This window comes from Psittacula echo (genome assembly GCF_963264785.1).
Source record: "Psittacula echo genome assembly, chromosome: Z".
Classification (NCBI taxonomy): Eukaryota; Metazoa; Chordata; class Aves; order Psittaciformes; family Psittacidae; genus Psittacula; species Psittacula echo.
Window position 1 is genome coordinate 59191257 of NC_137742.1, and position 7513 is coordinate 59198769.

Genomic DNA, 7513 nt, shown 5'->3' on the forward strand with positions numbered 1-7513 from the left:
AACAAAATATGTCATTGGGAAACAGCTTATTTCTAATTATTTATGTCATAGGTAGGTATTACTGGGCAGAAGCAGCTCCAGCATAAATGGGATATGGAGATAAAAAGTATGATGAGGACACAGATTATCATAGAATCATACAATAGTTAGGGTTGGAAAGGACCTTAAGATCATCTAGTTCCAACCCCCCTGCCATGAGCAGGGACACCTCACAGTAAACCATGTCGCCCAAGGCCTCATCCAACCTGGCCTTGAACACCGCCAGGGATGGAGCACTCGCAACCTCCCTGGGCTTATGTGCTGTATTATAGTGCATATAGGGATTTCTGCACTCTTCAGACTTACTTTTCCCACACCCAGAGAAAAAATTATGCCTAGTGTTCCCAAACACTCTTTGGGAATGTAAGGAGGCTGTTTCTTAAATCTTCACATTTTAAAATATCTTGTAATCTTGAACAAGTTTTGTAAAATCAAGTGTTTTGTAAAATTTAGGTTTGGTCATTTTCACATTTTTTTCTTATCATCTCTGTGCTCTTGACTGAATACCATCAGACAAAATGCTCAGAGGGAAATGAGAAATAAAAGGAATCAGACCCTAAAATGAGGTAATTTAATGCTACCAGAGTAGGCTCATAATTAGAATTTAACTATTTATCAACTGAGGTTTGCTTCTGACTGCTAAATAAACATTCTGTCATAAAAATGGTGGTGTAAGAAGTCAGTGTGTATTGACACGTGTTTCTTTCTCTCTCAAGAGCAATGATGACATTCCAAGACTTACTTGATCTAGAAAGCAGACTTGGGTGAAAGGTTAATTGGATCCACTCTTCTATTTCTTAAAAATGTGCCTGTTGTCTATGGTTTTATGTTCCTGACAAGCTTTGTAGCACTGATCTCTTGCCATATGTTAATGCGTGAATATGCCTGGGAAGTCCTTCAGCACATGAAGCTACTGTTGTCATCAAATGTAATGTTGTATGAGCATATGCTACTGCACCTTCTTCTTATTTCTTGCATGAGAGAGAAAAGGTAATTCTAGTTAGCCAATAAGATACAAAAGAAATCTTAATACTTGCTATTAAATAGGGATTAATATTTGCAATCACACAAACTGCTTATATGTGGCTTAGATTTACAAGAGAGCAAGCTAATGTGGTTTTAGCTGGTTATCTTTCTAGATGTGTTAGTCTATTTAGGATAAGAAGTGTCACCTCCATGAATTCAGTGAGTTGTGCCTCAGAAGTTATAAGCCTTTGAAAATATGAACTTCAAAATTAAAAAAACAGAGAACAAATAAAAATATAAGTAGTGTTATTTTTAGCCTTCATGCTCGAGGAATATGTGATTATACATTAAACAAAGAAAAACTGAAACACAGATACTTCTGCAGTCAGAGCCTTAAGAAAATATCAAGTTTTATGATTTTATGATCCCCAGGATCAAATTGAGAGAGCTGGCAACACAGGCTGGGTGTTAAAAGCTACATTGGATTTGTCGGGGTTTAAGCCCAGTCGGTAGCTGAGAGTCAGTCATGTGGCTGCTCACTCTCTACCCCCCTTCTTCATCCCCCCAGCTCCTGGGGGAATGGGGAGAAGAATCAAAAGAATGAAACTCCCATGGGTTGAGATAAGAACAGCCCAGTAACTAAGGTATAACACAAACCACTGCTGCTACCACCGATAATAATAATGATAAGAGAAATAACAAGGGAAGAGAATACAACTGCTCACCACCTGCCAGACCCGAGCAGTGGTCTCCATTCTGGCTAACTGCCCCCAGTTTGTATACTGGGATGACATGCTGTGGTATGGAATGCCCCTTTGGTTAGTTTGGGTCAGGTGTCCTGTCTCTGCTTCCTCTTGGCTTCCCCTCCTCCCTGGTAGAGCAAGAGCCTGAGAAAGTCCTTGATTGAAGTAATCATTACTTAGCAACAACTAAAAACATTGGTGTTATCAAAGCTGTTCCCAAGCTGAAAGTCAAAACCACAGCACTGCACCAGCTACTAAGGAGAAAAATAACTGCTACTGCTTAACCCAGGACAGGATTATACTGAACATGTTCCCTTTCTGATTTCTAAAGGCGTTGGTTTTCCTAGTCAGTTTGTAATTTTGGCAGATCCTTAAGGAGATACAAACTAAACAAGATCTTGACCTTGCTCAGAAAAATTTCCAAAGGCACAGGGACTTCCCTGATAATAGGATTTTATTCTGAAGTTTATTTGTGATTGGTTTGACTCAACACTTGAACTTCAAAAATGTGCTTGTGGAACATCAGACTTACAAGAAGCACATGTATCTCTAATCTGTAAAATTGTCCTGGGTTCAGCAGCGGCAGTCAGTTTTTCTCCTTCTTGGTAGCTGTTGCAGCACTGTGTTTTTAACTTTCGGCCTGGGAACGGAGCTGATAACACCGATGTTTAGACTGACCAAGGACTTTGAGAGTCTCATGCTCTGCCAGGGAGGAGGGGAAGCCGGGAGGAAGCAGGGACAGGACACCTGACCCAAACTAGGCAAAGAGGTATTCCATACCACAGCACGTCATGCCCGGGGATGTAGAACTGAGAGTTCCCGGAAGGGCTGGATCACTACGGGGTGGGGGCGAGGTACCGGTTGGTGAGCGGTTGTATTCTCTTCCTTGTTATTTCCTTTATCATTATTACTATTAGTGGTAGCAGTAGTGATTTGTGTTATACTTTAGTTATTAAATTGTTCTTATCTCAACCCATGGGAGTTGCATTCTTTCGATTCTCCTTCCCATCCCTCCAGAAGCGGAGGGAAGAAAGGTGGGGGGGAAAGTGGACTGCGTGGTTCTGATTTATGGCCTGGGCTTAAACCACGACAAAAATATATCTGGCTATTTTACTTTAGTATTATTCAATCTCAGATGGCAAATTACCCGCTAAAATATCTGCTGGAAATGAAAATAAAAGAAATCTGAATGCGGATAGGTTGGTTTGCTTCTATTTTGGAAAAAATAAAAAAAGGGTTTCTTTTAAGCATGAAATTGAGTTTTTTGACACATTTCTGATCATTAAAAGGAAATTCTTCAAAAAACTTACATAACCATAGTATTACAGAATGCCTCTATTATATTTAATCAGTTATATTTGTTTTTATTTCTGCTATTTCTTACAAAAAGTAACAAACAGATAAAATATGCTTTAATAAAATTATAAACGATTCACAGGTTATATTTTTTAAATACCTGCATGCATACATCCCAGAATCTTTAATAAAACTGAATTTGAAGACAGCTGTAGCATGGAAAACATGGTATTCATGACATATACATAGCAAGAGTTACCAAACGAACATATTCCTTGACAGCCCCAGTGGTTTAACTGGTCATAGTGTCATTGTCTTGGTGGCAAAGTGGATATAAGTGTTCATTTGGCAGGTGTCTTGTGGACACCAGTATCATCCTGTCAATAATAACAGTGAAGACTAAAAACACTGTCTGAAAATACCAGCAATATCTCTCTGATTTTTACCCATGAATTTTCCAAAGATTTTCTTCTTTCTAGTCATGTACACAAACAGCTGGCTTTTGAGCATAATCTGTCACTTACAGAATTTACATGCTTTCCGTCTAAACTAAACATCATTTGGGACTTGAGCACTAGTCAAAGAGGAAGAAGGATGTATGAGAAGGCATAATGCCAATGGAAAACAAGGGCATGAGTGGAGGCTGCCAAAAGACCATGAACAATGAAGACCAAAGTCCCAACTGGGAATATCCAGTCTGATGTTCAATTTCAGGTTCTGGCACTATACATTCTGTTCAAAACACGTGTGCAGGCATGTATCTAGAGGTGTAAAATTACATAAATCTTCATTTACAGTATTTTGATACAACTCTGCTCTCCACAGCACAATGTATTAACTGAGAATGAACTTTGCTTAAGAATGCAATTAATTATTATAATTACCTATTAATTGCTTTTCTTTTTCTTTTTTTTTTTTTTTTTTTTTTTCTTAAAGCAAAACAATATCAGGAAAGAGAAGGAATGAAATCTGTAGGTTTACCTTTTGCCAGTGTATGACAACCAACATCTCTGACTGTTACTGACATGTATGGAATACTGTACAAACCTTTGGTATTGTGGCTTGCAGATGTTTGTGATAAACCTTGGTGAGTTACTCATGTTAAACTGTCTTTTTTTTGAGCATATATATTTTGGCCCTTCATAAAAATCATGCTCCCAATGTCCTTGATCCTTTTTTTATTTTACTGCAGGAGATTTATCAGTTCTTCAGTGGATTAATAGCATGAAGGAGAGTAGTAGTTTCATTCTTATGACCCTAAAAATTAATCCACTTCCAATGCATCAGTCAGTAGTCACTGCAGTGGGCTGGCTGTTCTCATTGCAATAGAGTCTCATTTAAATTGATTGATAAACTGAGAAACTTTGATAAAATATGGTGTGCTTTTATTAATTGTTTGACTTAGTAATGAGCTGTCTGATTTCTTCTCTTCATTCACCCATTGTCTTCTTCCTACTTCTCTCCTTGATGTATACTGCATTACAAGATGGCTGTGTGACTGTGCTGGAGGATTTTTTTAGTTCCATAGCTTTTTGGTTTTAATTTTATTTTTTCTCGTGTGTTTGAACATTGTTTCTCTGCATTTTATGTACTGTCACTCTGCTATATTTTGGCTTAGCCATGCAAAAATCATATGAATTACTACAATGAATCAGATCACTGATTTACCTGCATTAGTATTACCTCCTTGGCAGTGCCTGAAACACCAGTCCTCAAGATCAAATTGAGGGAGCTGGCAGCACAGGCTAGATTTGCACAGAGGAATGTGTAAGAAAGACCACTTCCTGCAACTTCCTTTGAAACATGAGGATTATTCTTATTGTAAGAAAATAACCTTTCCATATTTTCAGTTCTTCTTGCACTTTGATGGTTTTTTAATATGTATAATTATATAATAATTTATTTTTCATTCTCCTAAGCTTTGGTCTCAATCGTATTTTGAGAAAATTGAAAAGTCGCTGTGTCACTGTATTCAAAATGAAGACTTTGCTTTTGTTGTATTTTTTGCCTTTTTTTTATGTTAGAACTCAAGAGATAGTAAATATAAACATCTGATTAACTTCTTTATACCAAATATTTGTTTTTACAGTTTTGACCTAGAATTTCTTACATATTTTCACTCTGAGAATGAAACACATACATTGTTAAACACATGTAATGCAAGTAGAAAATTCCCACTATTCAACTTGTTGTATGCCCAGAAAATTACATTAGGTGTAATACGTACAGTTAAAGAAGATTAAATTCAAGGGTAAATGAAGCAAACCAAAATAATCCTTCAATATATGCTTATCACAAAATTGCGGCCTACTATAGAATCATGCAATCATAGAATAGTTAGGGTTGGAAAGGACCTTAAGATCATCTAGTTCCAACCCCCCTGCCATGAGCAGGGACACCCCACACTAAACCATGTCACGCAAGGCCTCATCCAACCTGGCCTTGAACACCGCCAAGGATGGAGCATTCACAACCTCCCTGGGCGACCCATTCCAGTGCCTCAGCATCCTCACAGTAAAGAATTTCTTCCCTATATCCAATCTAAACTTCCCCTGTTTAAGTTTGAACCCGTTACCCCTTGTCCTATCACTACAGTCCCTGATGAATAGTCCATCCCCAGCATCCTTGTAGGTCTCTTCAGATACTGGAAGGCTGCTATGAGGTCTCCACGCAGCCTTCTCTTCTGCAAGATGAACAGCCATAGCTTTCTTAGCCTGTCTTCATACGGGAGGTGCTCCAGTCCCCTGATTTTTCTCGTGGCCCTCCTCTGGACTTGCTCCAACAGTTCCATGTCCTTTTTATGTTGAGGACACCAGAACTTCACACAATACTCCAAGTGAGGTCTCGCAAGAGCAGAGTAGAGGGGCAGGATCACCTCCTTTGACCTGCTGGTCATGCTCCTCTTGATGCAGCCCAGGATACAGTTGACTTTCTGGGCTGCGAGCGCACACTGAAGCCGGCTCATGTTCATTTTCTCATCGACCAGGACCCCCAAATCCTTGTCTGCAGGGCTGCTCTGAATCTCTTCTCTGCCCAACCTGTAGCTGTGCCTGGGATTGCTCCGACCCAGGTGTAGGGCCTTGAACTTGGCATGATTAAACTTCATGAGGTTGGCATCAGCCCACCTCACAAGCGTGTCCTGAGCTTGTAGCAGGTGATCCTTGCATAACAATCAACAGTCTTGGGCTCCCCTACCCTTCAGGATTAGATCCTATGGAACTTTACTAAGCAGGTTCCTGAAGAGGCCAAAGTCTACTCTCTTGAAGTCCAGGGCAGTGAGCTTGCTGCACGCTCTTCTCATTGTCCTGAGGATCTCTATTTCCACCATCTCATGATTGCTGCATCCAAGGCTGCCCCGGAGCTTCACATTTCCAACGAGCCCTTTCCTGTTGGTGAGCATGAGGTCAAGCATGGCACCTCTCCTTGTTGGCTCCTCTATTACTTGCAGAAGGAAGTTGTCTTCCACGCAATTGAGTAACCTCCTGGATTGCTTGTGCCAGGCTGTACCGTCCCTCCAACAGATGTTGGAGTGGTTGAAGTCCCCCATGAGAAAAAGGGCCTGTGAGCGTGAGCCTTTTCCTATCTGTCTGTAGAGCGCTTCATCCGCAGATTCCTCTTGATCAGGCGGTCTGTAACAGATCCCCATAGTAATGTGTCCCATATCTACAATAGGAAAATAATGGGTCTTGAACTCAATTCAAGTCTTTATGTTGTCTTCTGTTAAAAAGTGTTGGCTTAAGGAGTGTGTCTTGGGACCTGGCTTTGATATTTGTAATGTAAGACAGCATGCCTTTTTAGATATTACTGTAAAATTTCCAAATAAAAAGGTGTCCTGGGTTCAGCAGCAGCAGTCAGTTTTTCTCCTTCATAGTACCTGGTGCAGCGCTGTGGTTTTGACTTTCGGCCTGGGAATAATACTGATAAAGCCAATGTTTTCAGTTGCTGGTCAGAATGTTTACCCTGACCACGGACTTTGTGAGTCTCATGCTCTGCCAGGGAGGAGGAGAAGCCGGGAGGAAGCAGGGACAGGACACTTGACCCAAACTAGCGAAAGAGGTATTCCATACCACAGCACGTCATGCCCAGGGATGTAACTGGGAGTTACCCGGAAGGCCACGTCGTCTTTTCTGTCAGGCTCTTTTCCGGCAGGCGGTATCATATTCTCTTCCCTTGTTATTTCTCTTATCATTATTATTTTTGGTGGCAGCAGCAGTGATTTGTGTTATACCTTAGTTACTGGACTGTTTTTATCTCAACCCGTGGGAGTTACATTCTTTCTATTCTCCTCCCTGTCCCTCTGGGGGGGCGGGGCGGGAGTAGAAACTGCGTGGTTCTAATTTACGGCCTGGGCTTAAACCACGACAAAAGGACACTCAGTGTTTTTAATCCACGTCCCTAAGAAATGTCACATACTTATCAACCTTTGAGACAGTCTATGAGGATGGCAGACTGTTTTTTTTAATTAGATG